Source organism: Cherax quadricarinatus, chromosome 20, assembly GCF_038502225.1.
Source record: "Cherax quadricarinatus isolate ZL_2023a chromosome 20, ASM3850222v1, whole genome shotgun sequence".
NCBI lineage: Eukaryota > Metazoa > Arthropoda > Malacostraca > Decapoda > Parastacidae > Cherax > Cherax quadricarinatus.
Window position 1 is genome coordinate 46,390,901 of NC_091311.1, and position 20,700 is coordinate 46,411,600.

Below are 20,700 nucleotides of genomic sequence, written 5' to 3' on the forward strand. Positions count from 1 at the left end.
GAGGTCGATTATAATGCTCTTGGCCTAGCTTCTTTGTGCAAACCCCTAGAATTTATTCATTATATTCTCTATATACGATGCAGTTATATTCTCTATATACGATGCATTATGTTCTCTATATACGATGCAGCACTGGTCCTTGGAAGACCTCGCTTGTTATTCTGTCACACCCTGAGTCGTGAGCCATCACCATGAGCCGCTATCATTTATTCGTTATTCATTGATCCACTGGAGTAGTCTTCTTAGTATCCCAGCTTGTTTTGTCAAGGTCTTCGACACAGTTTTACACGGGCGACTGAAGTACTGCATGGATATAAAACAGTTTTAGTGAAGTATTTATTGGACAAACGTAACCAAAAACATTCTGTATGTAAACAGTCTACGACCAGAGACAGAATGATACATGTCAATCTTGGCAGTCAATGCAGTACTAATGAACACAGTACAAACTGAGGAAGACTCCGAAAAATGACAAAAAAAAATGAAACTACAAGATGACCTAAACAGGCTGGGAGAATGCAAAAAAGTTGTTGGAATTTTACCCCCGGATATGTACAGTAATGAACACGACAGGTGAAGAAAGATGACCAGACTGGATGATATCACATGCAAGATACAATACTCCTAGAATTAAATAACAATAAATATTTAACAGTAACCATCACACGCTAAGTACGTCTAAGACACACACTGTCTCCATATCGTTGACAGTGAGCGCATTAACAAAAAGTTTAAAAACTTGAGCAAGGAATTATTCAGAGAGTTATTCACCACGTGTGTGCTACAAATCTTCGAATACGCAGAACTAGTTTGGCGACCACACATAAAAAAAACTCATTAAGAAAACAGAAGAGTTCAAAGACTTGCCAATACACTTTTGGATGAACATAGAAATACAAAATACTCCGGAGAACACCGAAGTTGAGAACAAAGACTAACTGTTTACTGTAAGATTAACTAGAAATCTAGGATAAAGGGATGTGGAAAGCAGAAACAAGTCAAGTGAACCTGAGAAAAGTTAGGAAAAGTTTTGGTGTTAGTGTAGAAACAAGAATAAACCGTGGAAAGACTTAGTGGAGGCTACACAGCTTCATAAACGGCAATGGTAATGATAAATCACTGTTAGAGCTCAAAAAGAGCAGACCTAATAACGTAATTATACTGATCCACCAATCCTACTCAACCCAACCACCATATCAGCACAAATAACCAGCCCACCCAAAAATTCCCTATACAAAATATCAAAATTGCACCCCTCCTCCCGAAAAAACACACCCTAGCACTGCCGACATCCCTAATAGCATCACTAACACACAAACGCTATACAATGCACAGTACTACACTCATTATACACATCAAAACAACACACAACGCTCATTCTTACAAACCAGCACACCACTGGTGGTGTGGTGGCCCTCAACTGTACGGTACTAGCCTAGTGTCCTGGGAGGCCAGTGTTCGCCTCTCGGCACGTGGGGATGACCGGTGCGCAGTTATTTGTTGCTCGGGGACCATTCCAGTTTACTTAATTGGATATTACACCCGTGTTACTCAGAATCTGATATCCCACGAAATTACCATGAAATCTGATCCTAATGAACTTGGGTATATGGTCCACTCAGTAGCGATTTACTGTCAGTTATATTTTTTATATGGTATCTCGGATTATATATAGAATTCTTTTGCTAAGGTGGGCTAGCGGTTGAAATAATAAATTATTATTATTATTATTATTATTATTATTATTATTATTATTATTATTATTATTATTATTATTATCATTATTATTATTATTATTATTATTATTATATACACATATAGAGCTATCTTCTACAATAAGTATTTTAGACTCGCTGACACTTGTTCATTAAATGTAACAAAGATGGCGGAGATGTCACCACCTGTCTGCCCACCCACTAAGTTAATAAGAATTACCACGATAGCAGAAGCAGCATTTACGGCTGAAAATCTCAAATTCTTGAGGCTTAATGAGGAGTTTATGGCGCACTGCAAGTGGCTGGTCGGGTGTCGCCTGGAGGCGGGGAGGGCGGAGAGAGGCCGTGAGGAGGTGCAAAAAAGGGGTGGAGTGGTGGAGAGGGCGGGGGGCGGCTCTCCTGGTGTTATGTATACTTGCCCTGCCTCGGGAGGGAATAGGATGGCAACCTGCTTTCTTCGGAGGGGGTCAACAGCCCTCTTAAGAGTGCCACCTGTCTTAGAGGGCGATCATATGGCCTTTGAGCAAGGGCATGTGATCGCCATTCTTAAGTGAATCATTCTCTAATGAAGAACTGTATCAAATCGCTTTCTAAATTCCAAGAGAATGCCGTCTACCCATCTGCCTTTGCGTGATCACCGTTATACTGTCATAGAATTCCAGCAGCTTCTCTGGGCAGGGATTTCCTTTCCAAAATCCGTATTAACTATTTAAAACGAAGACCCTCCTCCCCGATACTTCACCAACTCTTTACTACATTTTTCCAGTATTATGGAGAGTATAGATGTAAATAATACTGGCTTGTAAGGAATTACCTCTTGCTTGTTTTCCCCCTGATTATATGTTGGGACCACATTTGCAGTTTTCCAGCTATCCGGTGGTTGCTCCTGTGTCTGCTGACTAATACAGTCGCGATAGATTTACTCACTGCCTCTAGTCCTTCTTTCAGTACTCACAAAGTTGTGTTCTCGGGTCCAGTTGTTTCTGTTACATCCACATTTATAAATAATTTCCTTACTGTTCCTGTTACTAGTGGATGCTAATTCTTAGTTCCTTCTCTTACGCATTTGGGTTTCTGCATCCTCCTCGGTACATACCTTCCTGGATGTTTTGTTCAGGTTTTTGTATACCAATGTCATCCGTGAGTGATCCTCCTTTCTCCAGCATTTTACACTTCGTACTTCGTTGTTACATTCTTATTTTGTGACTGTGGAGGAGTTTCGATTTTCATGTTTACTTCCTCTCATCCTCTCTCTTCGTATCCTGGTGTACAGTATTGACTTTTAGTATTACCCTCTTCTTTGAGGTCTTCCGTCCTCTCCAGTATCCATGTTATCTTGATTCTTGATGTAGCCTTCCTGCAGTGAAGAAGAAAAAGAAATAGAAAGGAAGAAAGAAGATGCAACAGCTGCTGCTGCTGCTGGTGCTGCTGCTGCTGCTACTACTACTACTACTACAACTGCTGTTGTTGTTAGTGCTGCTGCTGCTGGTGATGGTACTGATGCTGCTTGTGTTGGTGCTGCTGCTGGTGTTGGTGATGCTGCTGCTGGTGTTGGTGATGCTGCTGCTGGTGTTGGTGTTGCTGCTGCAGTTGTTGGTGGTGCTGTTTTTGTTGGTAGTGGTGGTGCTACTGCTGGTGTTGGTGCTGCTGCTCCTCCTGGTGTTGTTGTTGTTGTTGTTACTGCTGCTACCTATACGTTTGCTTCAGTTTGCTTCAATAAGTTCCGGTCGTTCATCCACACCGTGCCTCAGGTTTTCAGGTGAACTTTCGAGGATTCTTACGTAGTCGAGGGGCTCTCCAAAACCGTAACCTCGTGAATGAGGTCTGACCGCAGTTGGTTTGAGGCCTGGTCTGAGACCGGGCCGCTGGAGCGTTGACCCCCGAAACCCTCTCCAGGCAAACTCCAGGCTTATGGGTGTAATCAGTGGAGGTTTTAGGTATAAACGGTACAAGCGGCTGCCTAGGGCGGTAGCTGGTGGACAGGGTCAATATAGAACCCTGAGTTTTTTGGGTTTTCTAAAACAGGCTCCAGTATTTGTACTTTAGGGCCAAATTGACCATTTGAGGATAATTAAACCTCTCTTGGGGGTAAACTTCGGTGTTCCATTACTATTTCTACAAGATTTATTCATAGTTTTTTTTTTTCGGGGGCTTCAGGAGAACTTGTTCTTACTTGAAATTCAGAACAATAAATGAAGACGGTACATGTTTTAAGACAGTGTGTGTGTGTGTCTGTGTTCGGTGTGTTTTATTGCGGCAGAGGTTAAGCGCCGAAACAGAGGTGGGAAGCACGTGGGGTGGGGGGGGGGGGTTCTCTTTGACGGAATAAAGGGTTTGAATCTTAGAAAGGGTAGGGGAAGGGAGTGGGTTGTTGACGGAGGGGAAGGGGAGGGTTGTTGACGGAGGGGGAGGGGGGGTTGTTGACGGGGGGGGGAGCATCTCTGCATGTCTCTCCGAGGACACCAACAATACCAAGACCTCTACTGTGTATAATTTAAGCAAAAATATTGATTAATAATTGACCCATTGCATCTCCTGCCTTGTTTGAAGAAGGAATAATATTTAAATGGTTATTATTCCCCTGAGTATACCCACCGGCTGGGCAGTAGAATTTTTATTACATTGATTGGGAAACGCTAAACCGTAAGGGTTATACAGTGCTTGAGGTAGGAAGGTAATGAGGTTTGATCCAGGGAAAGGGATTTAAGAGGCCTTCAGAGGCATCAAAACATTCCTGCTTCCTTGAAGGCTAGACTGGAAAAGAAGCTTCACTTAGACTCCAAAGGTCTGGGGTCTAATCGGCTCCCCCAAAGGCCTGGGGGGGGGGCGATTTCTTGTATAATATTAACCCAAATTAAATATTACTGCATTATACAGCAGCATTGATCTATAAGACAGCTTACGAGGGTAGAACAAGAGTTAACTATGTTTACTTGGCCCACCTATCACAAGGATTGCTTTACCTGTCATGTTAAATCATATAGGATAGGTTTCTTGCCATGTGCCATCTTACAGGATGGGTTACCTGTCATATGCCATCACAGAAGAAAGGGCTTCATGCATAAGTTAATGAATGCTGTCAGCCTGAGCTGAGAGGCTTCAGGAAGATGTTGGGGCTCTCGGTTTTGTCTTGTTTGTCAGGAAACAGCACAGTGTCCCACTGACACGAGTCTTTAACAGATGATGACCAATTAAATCGTTGAAACATCCGCTGGCATAAAGGAATTGGGTTTTCATCCCATTCAAGAAACAAAGGAATCCGTACATAGCATTGTATCATGAAATAATGATACCTCTCACATGCATCCTGAAATGTCATCATTTCAGGATGTATCCTAAGTTGATGATACACTCTCACGTATCCTAAGATGCTGATACCCTCTCACGTATCCTAAGATGTTGCTACCCCCTAACACAAACCCTAAGATTGATGATGAGCAGTAGGAAACACTTGAGGGACACATCAAAACAGCCTATTTTTTGTGACATGTATCCCACAGTAGGTAGGACCTTCACCTGCCACTATGATGGCCTCCTATTAAAAAAAAATAGAGCTATGCTCCCTTTCTTTGGATTATGCTCGTTTTCCTTCTGTTATCCAGGAGTTGTATGACCCTTACGGTTCAGCTCTTGGCTTTGACGTTAATAAGAGCATGTGTGGCCTAGTGAGGGTCAGCAGTCAGGTCGACGCAGGTGAGTGGTTGAAGGCGTCAGGTCAAAGTAGAAGCAACAGTTAGGTATCTTTATTATGAAACGTTTCGCCTACACAGTAGGCTTCTTCAGTCAAGTACAGAAAAGTTGATAGAAGCAGAAGATACTTGAAGACGATGTAATCAGTCCATCACCCTTAAAGTTTTGAGGTGGTCAGTCCCTCAGTCTGGAGAAGAGCATTGTTCCATAGTATGAAACAATATGGAGATGAAGTGACAGAATGGAGCTTTTTATAGCGCCAAGAGGTGAGACGTAGGCCACTAGGAGAGGTAAGAACTCAGATGTTGAAAGGTCAGGTCCCTCTCAAATCCAGCCGCTCTCACTAGTGGAAGTTGTCGAAGTTGATTGCAGGTCTGTACCAAGATACCCTTGTGTTGCAGTGTCTGACAGATTGAACATTAAAATGGTATAAAATACCGACAGGTTGTTAGGTAAGACACATATGCAACAGTTAGGTAACTTTATTATGAAACGTTTCGCCTACACAGTAGGCTTCTTCAGTCAAGTACAGAAAAGTTGATAGAAGCAGAAGATACTTGAAGACGATGTAATCAGTCCATCACCCTTAAAGTTTTGAGGTGGTCAGTCCCTCAGTCTGGAGAAGAGCATTGTTCCATAGTATGAAACAATATGAAGTGACAGAATGGAGCTTTTTATAGCGCCAAGAGGTGAGACGTAGGCCACTAGGAGAGGTAAGAACTCAGATGTTGAAAGGTCAGGTCCCTCTCAAATCCAGCCGCTCTCACTAGTTGAAGTTGTCGAAGTTGATTGCAGGTCTGTACCAAGATACCCTTGTGTTGCAGTGTCTGACAGATTGAACATTAAAATGGTATAAAATACCGACAGGTTGTTAGGTAAGACACATATGCAACAGTTAGGTATCTTTATTATGAAACGTTTCGCCTACACAGTAGGCTTCTTCAGTCAAGTACAGAAAAGTTGATAGAAGCAGAAGATACTTGAAGACGATGTAATCAGTCCATCACCCTTAAAGTTTTGAGGTGGTCAGTCCCTCAGTCTGGAGAAGAGCATTGTTCCATAGTATGAAACAATATGGAGATGAAGTGACAGAATGGAGCTTTTTATAGCGCCAAGAGGTGAGACGTAGGCCACTAGGAGAGGTAAGAACTCAGATGTTGAAAGGTCAGGTCCCTCTCAAATCCAGCCGCTCTCACTAGTGGAAGTTGTCGAAGTTGATTGCAGGTCTGTACCAAGATACCCTTGTGTTGCAGTGTCTGACAGATTGAACATTAAAATGGTATAAAATACCGACAGGTTGTTAGGTAAGACACATATGCAACAGTTAGGTAACTTTATTATGAAACGTTTCGCCTACACAGTAGGCTTCTTCAGTCAAGTACAGAAAAGTTGATAGAAGCAGAAGATACTTGAAGACGATGTAATCAGTCCATCACCCTTAAAGTTTTGAGGTGGTCAGTCCCTCAGTCTGGAGAAGAGCATTGTTCCATAGTATGAAACAATATGAAGTGACAGAATGGAGCTTTTTATAGCGCCAAGAGGTGAGACGTAGGCCACTAGGAGAGGTAAGAACTCAGATGTTGAAAGGTCAGGTCCCTCTCAAATCCAGCCGCTCTCACTAGTGGAAGTTGTCGAAGTTGATTGCAGGTCTCTACCAAGATACTATGGAACAATGCTCTTCTCCAGACTGAGGGACTGACCACCTCAAAACTTTAAGGGTGATGGACTGATTACATCGTCTTCAAGTATCTTCTGCTTCTATCAACTTTTCTGTACTTGACTGAAGAAGCCTACTGTGTAGGCGAAACGTTTCATAATAAAGATACCTAACTGTTGCATATGTGTCTTACCTAACAACCTGTCGGTATTTTATACCATTTTAATGTTCAATCTGTCAGACACTGCAACACAAGGGTATCTTGGTACAGACCTGCAATCAACTTCGACAACTTCCACTAGTGAGAGCGGCTGGATTTGAGAGGGACCTGACCTTTCAACATCTGAGTTCTTACCTCTCCTAGTGGCCTACGTCTCACCTCTTGGCGCTATAAAAAGCTCCATTCTGTCACTTCATCTCCATATTGTTTCATACTATGGAACAATGCTCTTCTCCAGACTGAGGGACTGACCACCTCAAAACTTTAAGGGTGATGGACTGATTACATCGTCTTCAAGTATCTTCTGCTTCTATCAACTTTTCTGTACTTGACTGAAGAAGCCTACTGTGTAGGCGAAACGTTTCATAATAAAGATACCTAACTGTTGCATATGTGTCTTACCTAACAACCTGTCGGTATTTTATACCATTTTAATGTTCAAAGTAGAAGACTAGCAGGAGGCATCAAGGGGGAGTGAGATCCTTCTTCTGCATGGTACTCATCACATAAGGAGTGGTGAAGCCTCGATCCTTCATCTGTGCGAGTTGTTTTGCGTAACGAGTGGTGGAGGCTTGATTATAAGTCCATGGGAGGGAGTGTTTCAGCATGAGTTATACTGTAAAGTAAAAGGTCACAAGTGCAACTAATGTGACATTTTATTGTGGCAACGTTTCGCTCTCCAGGAACTTTGTCAAGACGTTACAGTACATGGCCACAGAGGGTATATATAGGCTTAGAGTGAGGTGCAATACTGGTGGTAGTAGTAGTAGTAATGATATAAGTTGTAGTAGTAGTAGTAGTAGTAATACAGTATGTCAGAACTTGCACATGAGTAAAAGGATATAAAAGCTATTACTTGGGAAACATAAAAATGGTTAGACAAATATTTCTCTTGGAGGCTGGATAGAGGCAGCTTGTTTCAATGTTCATTCTCTGTAATGTGCTTGTGTAGTATAACAGGAGAGACTATGTGATGGCAGGGTTTACTGTTTTCAGGAGGATTCTTGCTAAGACTTCAGAGATGGTGAAGCTACCTTTGTTTTGTTTAATTGTATTAGAAACAGCTATTAGTGAAGATTCAAGGCACTTGCGTCTGCGGAAATTAGTTTCTTTGATCACTAATTGGATGTCCTTGAATTTCACGAGATGATTGGTGGAATTCCGGTGTTGTACGCGTACAACACCTGGAGAGCGAAACGTTGCCACAAAAAAACGTCACATTAGTTGCACTTGTGTACTTTTACATTACATATTGTCGGTAATTCTACCAAATATGTACACGTGAGTTATACTGAAGGCTCGATCTGCTTAGCCAGTGTGAAACATTCACAACAAGAGTTCGTGTAAGTTAGGTTATCGCCAGAAACACGATATATATTTGTTCTCACCAACTAGTCCTAAAATAAAGACTCAGAAACCACATGCTCACCAGCATCAACAAACAACGCACACCACATGCTCACCAGCATCAACAAACAACGCACATCACATGCTCACCAGCATCAACAAACAAAGCACATCACATGCTCACCAGCATCAACAAACAACGCACATCACATGCTCACCAGCATCAACAAACAACGCACATCACATGCTCACCAGCATCAACAAACAACGCACATCACATGCTCACCAGCATCAACAAACAACGCACATCACATGCTCACCAGCATCAACAAACAACGCACATCACATGCTCACCAGCATCAACAAACAACGCACATCATATGCTCACCAGCATCAACAAACAACGCACATCACATGCTCACCAGCATCAACAAACAACGCACATCACATGCTCATCTGTATCAAAAAACAACACACACACCACATGCTCACCAGCATCAACAAACAACGCATATCAAATGCTCACCAGCATCAACAAACAACACACACATCACATGCTCACCAGCATCAACAAACAACGCACATCACATGCTCATCTGTATCAACAAACAACACACACACCACATGCTCACCAGCATCAACAAACAACGCACATCACATGCTCACCAGCATCAACAAACAACGCACATCACATGCTCACCAGCATCAACAAACAACGCACATCACATGCTCACCAGCATCAACAAACAACGCACATCACATGCTCACCAGCATCAACAAACAACGCACATCACATGCTCACCAGCATCAACAAACAACGCACATCACATGCTCACCAGCATCAACAAACAACGCACATCACATGCTCACCAGCATCAACAAACAACGCACATCACATGCTCACCAGCATCAACAAACAACGCACATCACATGCTCACCAGCATCAACAAACAACGCACATCACATGCTCATCTGTATCAAAAAACAACACACACACCACATGCTCACCAGCATCAACAAACAACGCATATCAAATGCTCACCAGCATCAACAAACACGCACATCACATGCTCACCAGCATCAACAAACAGCGCACACCACATGCTCATCTGTATCAACAAACAACACACACACCACATGCTCACCAGCATCAACAAACAACGCACATCACATGCTCACCAGCATCAACAAAACAACGCACATCACATGCTCATCTGTATCAACAAACAACACACACACCACGTGCTCACCAGCATCAACAAACAACGCACATCACATGCTCACCAGCATCAACAAACAACGCACATCACATGCTCACCAGCATCAACAAACAACGCACATCACATGCTCACCAGCATCAACAAACAACGCACATCACATGCTCACCAGCATCAACAAACAACGCACATCACATGCTCACCAGCATCAACAAACAACGCACATCACATGCTCACCAGCATCAACAAACAACGCACATCACATACTCACCAGCATCAACAAACAACGCACATCACATGCTCACCAGCATCAACAAACAACGCACATCACATGCTCACCAGCATCAACAAACAACGCACATCACATGCTCACCAGCATCAACAAACAACGCACATCACATGCTCACCAGCATCAACAAACAACGCACATCACATGCTCATCTGTATCAACAAACAACACACACACCACATGCTCACCAGCATCAACAAACAACGCATATCACATGCTCACCAGCATCAACAAACAACGCACATCACATGCTCACCAGCATCAACAAACAAAGCACATCACATGCTCACCAGCATCAACAAACAACGCACATCACATGCTCACCAGCATCAACAAACAACGCACATCACATGCTCACCAGCATCAACAAACAACGCACATCACATGCTCACCAGCATCAACAAACAACGCACATCACATGCTCACCAGCATCAACAAACAACGCACATCACATGCTCACCAGCATCAACAAACAACGCACATCACATGCTCATCTGTATCAACAAACAACACACACACCACATGCTCACCAGCATCAACAAACAACGCACATCACATGCTCACCAGCATCAACAAACAACGCACATCACATGCTCACCAGCATCAACAAACAACACACACACCACATGCTCACCAGCATCAACAAACAACGCACATCACATGCTCACCAGCATCAACAAGCTACACCCACACCACATGCTCACCAGCATCAACAAACAACGCACATCACATGCTCACCAGCTTCAACAAACAACGCACATCACATGCTCACCAGCATCAACAAACATCACATGCTCACAGCATCAACAAACAACACACATCACATGCTCACCAGCATCAACAAACACATCACGCTCACATCACATGCTCACCAGCATCAACAAACAACGCACATCACATGCTCACCATGCATCAACAAACAACATCAACAGACACGCACACCACATGCTCACCAGCATCAACAAACAGCATCAACAAACAACGCACATCACATGCTCACCACGTGCTCACCAGCATCAACAAACAACGCACATCACATGCTCACCAGCATCAACAAACAACGCACATCACATGCTCACCAGCATCAACAAACAACGCACATCACATGCTCATCTGTATCAACAAACAACGCACATCACATGCTCACCAGCATCAACAAACAACGCACATCACATGCTCACCAGCATCAACAAACAACGCACATCACATGCTCACCAGCATCAACAAACAACGCACATCACATGCTCACCAGCATCAACAAACAACGCACATCACATGCTCACCAGCATAAACAAAACAACGCACATCACATGCTCACCAGCATCAACAAACAACGCACATCACATGCTCACCAGCATCAACAAACAACGCACATCACATGCTCACCAGCATCAACAAACAACGCACATCACATGCTCACCAGCATCAACAAACAACGCACATCACATGCATCACCAGCATCACCAGCAACGAACAACGCACATCACATGCTCAACAGCATCAACAAACAACGCACATCACATGCTCACCAGCATCAACAAACAACGCACATCACATGCTCACCAGCATCAACAAACAACGCACATCACATGCTCACCAGCATCAACAAACAACGCACATCACATGCTCACCAGCATCAACAAACAACGCACACCACATGCTCACCAGCATCAACAAACAACGCACATCACATGCTCAACAGCATCAACAAACAACGCACATCACATGCTCACCAGCATCAACAAACAACGCGCATCACCAGCATCAACAAACAACGCACATCACAAGCTCATCATCAACAAACAACACACACACCACATGCTCACCAGCATCAACAAACAATGCACATCACATGCTCACCAGCATCAACGCACACCACATGCTCACAAACATCACACGCTCACCAGCATCAACAAACACGCACATCACATCATCAGCATCAACCAGCACATCAATGCTCACCAGCAAACAAAACGCACATCACATGCTCACCAGCATCAACAAACAACGCATGTCACATGCTCACCAACATCAACAAACAACGCACATCACATGCTCATCTGCATCAACAAACAAACACAACATGCTCACCACACCACAAACACGCACATCACATGCTCACCAGCATCAACAAACAACGCACATCACATGTCTCACCAGCATCAACAAACAACGCACATCACATGCTCACCAGCATCAACAAACAACGCACATCACATGCTCATACATGTATCAACGCACACCACATGCTCACCAGCATCAACAAACAACGCACATCCCATGCTAACCAGCATCAACAAACAACATCAACTATCAACAAGCAACGCACATCACATGCTCACCAGCATCAACAAACAACGCACATCACATGCTCACCAGCATCAAAAAACAAGCACATCAACAAACAACAAACAACGCACATCACATGCTCACCAGCATCAACAAACAACGCACATCACATGCTCATCTGTATCAACATCAACAAACACACACCACATGCTCACCAGCATCAACAAACAACAGCATCAACAAACAACGCATGTCACATGCTCACCAGCATCAACAAACAACACACACACCACATGCTCACCAGCATCAACAAACAACGCACATCACATGCTCACCAGCATCAACAAACAACGCACATCACATGCTCACCAGCATCAACAAACAACGCACATCACATGCTCACCAGCATCAACAAACAACGCACATCACATGCTCACCAGCATCAACAAACAACACACATCAACAAACAACGCACATCACATGCTCACCAGCATCAACAAACAACGCACATCACATGCTGCTTACCAGCATCAACAAACAACGCATCATCACATGCATCAACAAACAACACATACACCACATGCTCACCAGCATCAACAAACAACACACATCACATGCTCACCAGCATCAACAAACAACACATACATCACATGCTCACCAGCATCAACAAACAACGCACATCACATGCTCACCAGCATCAACAAACAACGCACACCACATGCTCACCAGCATCAACAAACAACGTCTGTATCAACAAACAACACACACACCACATGCTCACCAGCATCACATGCTCACCAGCATCAACAAACAACACACATCACATGCTCACCAGCATCAACAAACAACGCACATCACATGCTTACCAGCATCAACAAACAACGCACATCACATGCTCACCAGCATCAACAAACAACACATACACCACATGCTCACCAGCATCAACAAACAACACATACACCACATGCTCACCAGCATCAACAAACAACACATACACCACATGCTCACCAGCATCAACAAACAACACATACACCACATGCTCACCAGCATCAACAAACAACACATACATCACATGCTCACCAGCATCAACAAACAACACATACATCACATGCTCACCAGCATCAACAAACAACACATACACCACATGCTCACCAGCATCAACAAAAAACACCGAAAAAAACAGTTCTACTCACGAACAACGGATCTCATGTGCTGATTATCCGCAGTGTGCCGTCTACACAACACACGGGAAAGTCGTTTTTACCTTCACATGTATATTCTCAAATAAAATTGAACACAGTGAATGGGCCCTAACTTGATTTTTTTTCCTGAGCGTAATCTACAAAGGCTTTGAAATTCACCGGAGAGAACCGATTCCAAATGAGACTTTTGTACTAAAAAAACAGAGGAAATTAGGAAGGGATCATTTCTCTTCCGAGTCCCCGATAAAAGTCAAGCGAGTCGCCCTGTAAATGAAAGATTAGTCATTTGTTTTCCTCGAATTTCTGGGCGATACGCATCAGATGAAGCTAGTACGGCAGCCACTTTTTTAAAATATATTCTGGAGAATTTATTTCTCGTGATGTGTATGTAGCGGAAGCAATAGTGTGTATGAACTTGAAGGAAATATGTATCTCAGTACTCTCATTCCGTATTTAGTGATGTGCGGGTAACACGCAGCCTTAAATAACCCTCATATATCTGTAGACATTTAACCTATTACAAGAAAACTGGCTTCTGTAATGACCTTCCATCTTTAATACTGATATAGAACTCTTACATTGCTGTACATTTAAAATGATATACAACATTGTGGATGATACACGGTGTTTCACTGTTTACTACAGGCATAATATACTAACAAGACGGTTGCAGCTACGGGAGTACCAACTCAGGGGCTCTTACGAGTTAAACGCACTGTATATAGTATTTAAATCACAGTTGCCAGTACAGTGATAGGATGGATAACAAAACCCTTTAAAGTAAGATCATTTATTTTCTTATTTCAAGAAGGACCCCTAGATGCTGATGATGGGCTCGTTTCCCAGGCTGAATATAATAATTATAATAATAATAATAATAATAATAATAATAATAATAATAATAATAATAATAATAATAATAATAATAATAATAATAATAATAATAATAATAATAATAATAGTAAAATAATAATAATAATAATAATAATAATAATAATAATAATAATAATAATAATAATAATAATAAAAATTTAATCAATAGCAAAGTTAAGAAATTAGTTTTCATTCTCAAATTTAATGTTTTTCAACTATTCAAAAAAGTCTGTTTAAAAAAGCAAACTTCAAATACACAACGTATTCCTTATTTTTTTGCTCGGGGTTCGCGCCCCCCTGGGAATTACTCAACCCCCTCTAGAGATGCGAGCAACCCCCCCCCCCCACCCACTGCTCTAGACAGAAATATTTCTGTGAACTAACGATCCCATTTAAGCCAGGCGAAAATAAATATCTTGGGGAATGTCTTAGGGAATGTCTTGGGAAATATCTTGGGGGTTGTCTTGGGGAATGTCTTGGGGAATGTCTCTTTATTAAAATCCTGTACCTACTGTGAACGTGTAAAATCCCTCGTTTGTATTCCCTGGATCGTAGGCGAGAAAGATGTTTAATATACTTGCAGAAGATGCTGGCAGGAGTACCTCCATATTTTCACGCGGAATTTTCTCCTTGAAGAGAGAGGTAGTATGTTACATGTTGTAACAGTTAATTGATGAAGAACAAAGGTGACACTGGTGCAGTCTTCATTATAGTAACTCTGACTTAGTAACACTTAAGATTATAATTACTTAGTAACCCTGAAGATTATAGTAACTTAGTAATACTGAAGCTTATACTTAGTAACACTAAAGATTATACTTAGTAACCCTGAAGATTATACTTACTTAGTAACACTGAAGATTATAGTTACTGAGTAACCCTGAAGATGAAATGTAGGCTAGTTCTACTTCCTCGCATCAAGAGCCCTCACTGGCATGAAGGCAGCATCCTTGAAGGGATCAGGAGGGAGAGTGAAGGCCGCTACATAATCATTCAAGGTGACGCTGCAGTTATCAAAGTAATACATTTTTTTATGACACTATCAAGGTTAAGCTGGTTAATTACTGCAGGTTGTGTTGTTGTTGGTGGTGACTGGTGGTGGTGGAGGTGGTGGTGGTTGGTGTTGTTGTTGTTGGTGGTGGTGGCTGGTGATGCAGTTGTTATTATTACTGTTGCTGATTATTCCTTGCTGTTGTTGTTGTTTCAGTTGATTATTGTTATTATTTTGGGTGCTGTTGGTGGTGCTGGTTCTGTTTCCACAACTTGTGCTGACTGTGGTGATGCTGTTATTAATGTTGTTTGTGCTGCCGGTGCTTCTTCTGCTGTTGGTGAAGATTGTAGTGGTGCTGTGCTGGTGTTGTTTGTGCTTTTGGCTGGGCTGCTGGTGCCTCCAACATCAATACCGTCTCTTCTAACATCTCTATCTTAATTCTAGACAGACGCATAAAGGAACTCAGTGATCCAGACGAACTGTGGGGTTCAACAAATAAGCAGATCAGTTTCAACAAATGTTGTTGTTAGAGTCGACAGAATGTGATTTCTTATGTAGTTTTAAGCCAGGAGTTCATCGACTCACTGAAGATCATCTCAAAATGCGATAATCTGCGTTAGTGCCTCGTAATGCCGTCAGTTCCTGACAGTGCGGTTGATAATCAGCTCTCAGTCTTGCAGTCGATTTATTTGTCACTATGTCTGGACCAGATCTTGCTCTGCTATCCATTTGTTTATCGGAAAAATTAACCCAATATCAGTATATTATATGAAGCTTATCAATGATAGATTGAACTAGCAGTATTCCTATGTAATATATATATATATATATATATATATATATATATATATATATATATATATATATATATATATATATATATATATATATATATATATATATATATATATATATATATATATATATATATATTACTGGCAGCAGCCTGAGACTTTCGTATTTATTGATCTCAATAAACTTGTTTTCCTTCTATAATTAACAGGTTATGAAGAGCTCAATAAAAAGAGCAGCTTATTGTCTACGTGTGACGTGTGCAGAGCCTCGCGCCGCCAGGAACCAGTTCCAGACGCCGCACTTCCTGTAGATAACCAGCCGGCCAGCCGACAGGTACTGGCTGGCTCTTATCGTAAGTCCTCGCGTAATTTGCTTCTCAGAGGAGGCAAGATGCTGGGATAACCACACGGTTCACATTGCCTTTGAGGAGAGGAGCAAGGAAGCCCTCCAGAGTATGGGACACAGAGTATGGGACAGTGGAAAGCTCTTTCCAGGTCGTGAAAGAAGATCTTCAGGTGGTCATGAAACGCGTGAGACTGTCTCCAGGTCGTGAAACACGGAAGATCTTCTCCAAATCGTGAAACACAGGAGATCGTCTCCAGATCGCCAATAACAAAATTAATTGTTAACTGGAATTATCATTGTCGCCTAAGCAGTTGTTGGTGAAGTTAGAGCATAAGTGGGATGTTTACAACCACACAGTTAAAATTCACAGAATTGCGAATACAAAGTACACGGTAGTTGATCCACATTTCTCTTCACCGGTACCGACTGAATTCGTATGCGTAAATTGCGTGTGGGTTCTCTTTAGGTGGTGCGTATCCTCGGTACTGTAGCAGGTTAGGGACTATGAAGGCTTTGATGTAATTTTCTTGTCGTTTTTATCGTTTCTGTTTATTCTTATATAACAAAAGAAGCGTGTAATGTATGTATTGCCGTTGTTATTCAGGAATGAGTGGACTTGAAGGGAGATGCATTGTGAAGAAGGCAGAAAGGTCAGAGTATTCAAGGTGTCTACACACCCCAGCGTCTATACTGCACTCACCAACTCACGCTCACTTCATAAATCACTAATGAACAGCTGCAGTTCGTAACTCACCGATGAACAACCGTAGTTCACAATCCACCAAATAACAGCCCTTAAACCCACCAATCTGTAGTTCATAGCCCAACTATTTACAAGAGTGAAGCGTAACCAAGTAACACACGCTTAGCGAGCGCAGGTCAACCTGTCCTGCTCCAGCCTTGCTAAATGACCTTACCACCTGACCTACCTCTCTTCCGCTCCTCTGAATTACGCCTTTCATAACATCATGTGGATTTTAAATTCTGTACCCTTTGTTCTCTACCTAATGTTCATACACGCTTTACTGCTGAGCTACGGGGCTTCTGATAGGAAAGTTTCACAGGAAGCACTGTTGTGTCCTGTCTGTGTCAGCGGCTACTGTCTGCAACCCAACTGTCCTTTCCCACAGCCACAGTAGTTTTTATGGTAGATCTACCCTCACCCTCCTCAAAGCCCCAGTTCATGAACTTAGTTTAATCTCGGGACCACGGTTCGAGCCCCCCGTTCACTTTTCCGTTTATTCGTCGACAGTTGCTCATTACGACTGTCGATGAATAGCGGGTATTAGATATACTTGGATTACTGGTCATGAAGATCATATTTCCGTACCGGCTAAGCACTGAGCTGTGACAAGACTTCACCTATCTCATTGACTTCATCGTGTTTAGAATGCCAAAGTGCTTAGAGTGCACAGTTACGACCTTGAAAAATCGTATTAATCAGCTGCCACTCTGCCGCAGATGCACTCAATGGGAATAGGGCAGCGAGGAGGAAAGCCACTGCAGTGTATGCGGGTCTAGAAAAAAATCTCTAGAGTGACGCGCACTCACAGCTAGGAGGTGTGCTCTGTCCATTTAGGAGCCTTCTGTCTTTACCATTCACTGTGGGACTGCACCAACTAGATTGCTTATGGACCATAGTTGCAAGTGGCTTTGTTGTCGATGTTGAGATAATATCCAACTAACTGGTGCCTCTAGAGTAGCTTAGGTCGTCATTTCCTTCTGAACTACCTAATATTTTGGTAGAACTTTCTTCACCAGTTCATTAGTTCCCTTGTAGGAAGATAAGAAAGCCGGCAAGGCAATCTAAGAGGCTGTATGCATGCTCAGTCCTCCCACTCTGAACGAAAGTATGAGTTACAGCCTTTGTGATTCGTGAATTAACATGGTATGCATATCTCCGATTTTGCTTCAAAATCCATTGTTATTATTAGCAGTCTAGCCTAGATTACTAATAATTAATAATTATTACCTAAATTCAAGTATTACTATTTAGCGCCAGTGTACAATATTTACTTCGTGATGTACCGACTGATATCCTTGATATATCCTTGAAGTTCAGGTAAGAGAATTTACGCTCGTCTTGTCTGGGTAAACCATGCTATTCAAATAAGAAATTAATTTTCCTTGTCAATTTAGTCATGTCGGTAATAACGTCATTAAAGGCTCGCCATGTATAATAAACTCATGTACGTGATCCGTACGTGGTCTGTAAAAGAAAAGGATTTTAAACATTTCTTGTAACCTGCTTATCAGGTTTCTGGGATCGAAATATTTATCTCTCATGTAAATATCTCAATTCTTCCATCTTAATCGTCTGTAACAGCGGCACGTGAGTAGATTAGGAGCAGCTTCGCCCGGGAGAGCACCTTAACTCCATGCAAATAGGCATCGAATCCCTTCCTCCTGCGAGATCTCTGAACTTTAACCTTCACATCTGCCATTCATGTAACATTACAGCCTTATTGTTCAATTAGATTCTAGACTTTTTTGTAACCACGAGCAAGTGGTATTTAATCAATAACACACTGCGGTTAGCCGGGGGATCGAACCCACCTCTTGGGAACAGCGAAAATTCAGGACGCTCTAAACCACTTGACTATACAATCCTACAAACAACATGTGGCTAGCGAACTAGGCTTGCTTCATGTTGCGAGGACATACGATGGTGTGGTTGCCTCAGAGCTAATTTCATTCTACTTCCCGTTTAGTGTATTACCCTCCACAAGCAGTACACATATTATTGTAATCACGGACATGTGGTATTTAATCAATAACAAAATGCGGCTAACCGAGGGATCGAACCCGTGTTCTTTTAGCCCGCTTCGCGGAAGAGCGAAAATTCACGACACCTTAAATCAGCTTCGAGGCAACCACACCATCGTATGTCCTCGCAATATGAAGTAAGGCAGGTGAAGGGCTCTTGATCCAAGCAAATGGATTTGACCTCTCCTTCCTTGGAACAAAACTAATTACCTCCGATTCCTACAGGATTTTGTATGACTTCTTGAATTCAATAATGATAATCATCATGTAAATTAACTGGAGGTGAATCATGTAGCATAGTATACAGTGCCGATAAGATAAAGAATTAGGCATATGTCCAACATCTGGGTGGCGAAACGTCTATAATAAAGATACCCAGATACTGTACATATGTTTAATTTTCTATCTAGTTTAATCATACTAACCGATATTTTTTTATTTACCACGCTGGCCGTTTCCCACCAAGGTAGGTCGATCCCAAAATTAACATATTCATCATTCATTCAATAGTGTTCTCGCTACAGATGTGTAGATATCACAGTTCAAATCATCCTCCGAGCAGCAATATTGCCACTCATTCTTCAGGATGCAGGCGGTGCTTCCCACCTCCAGGACTCACGTCCGACTATTTCTCTGAATCCCTTCATTACATCAAACCCCAAAAATCCTTTGTATCCACTCCGATCTAACATGATCACACACGCCTGCTTAATGTTCAAGCCTATACCAATTAAAACCTTCTTCACCCCCTTTCTACATCCCAACCTGGAACAGCACCTACCCTCCTATTTTTTTCGACCGCATCGGCCGTCTCCCACCAAGGAAGAATTATATACACATTAAAACTAATGAAAAAGAAAAAAGGAGATATTATACACACTGGTAAATGTAACAGACTGGTCGAAGAAATCACTGAGGAACGAATTCCAGCGCGTGTAACAGTGGACAAGCATGTTACCCTAGTAAAGTCAGTATTATTATTATTATTATTATTATTATTATTATTATTATTATTATTATTATTATTATTATTATTATTATTATTATTATCATTATTATTATTATTATTTTAGCACACAGGCCGTCTCCCGCTGAGGAAGGGTTACCCGATAAAAAAGGAATTAAAGTTTTTCTTCTTTTTACATTCGCTAATTTATACAGAAGGGGTTACTAGTCCCTTGCTCCTGGTATTTTAGTCGCTTCTTATGGCATGCATAATTTACGGAGGAAGGATTCTTCTAGCGATAGATAAACGCTTCTGGCCTTAACATTACTTGAGGTCACAACATCTACTGGCCACTACA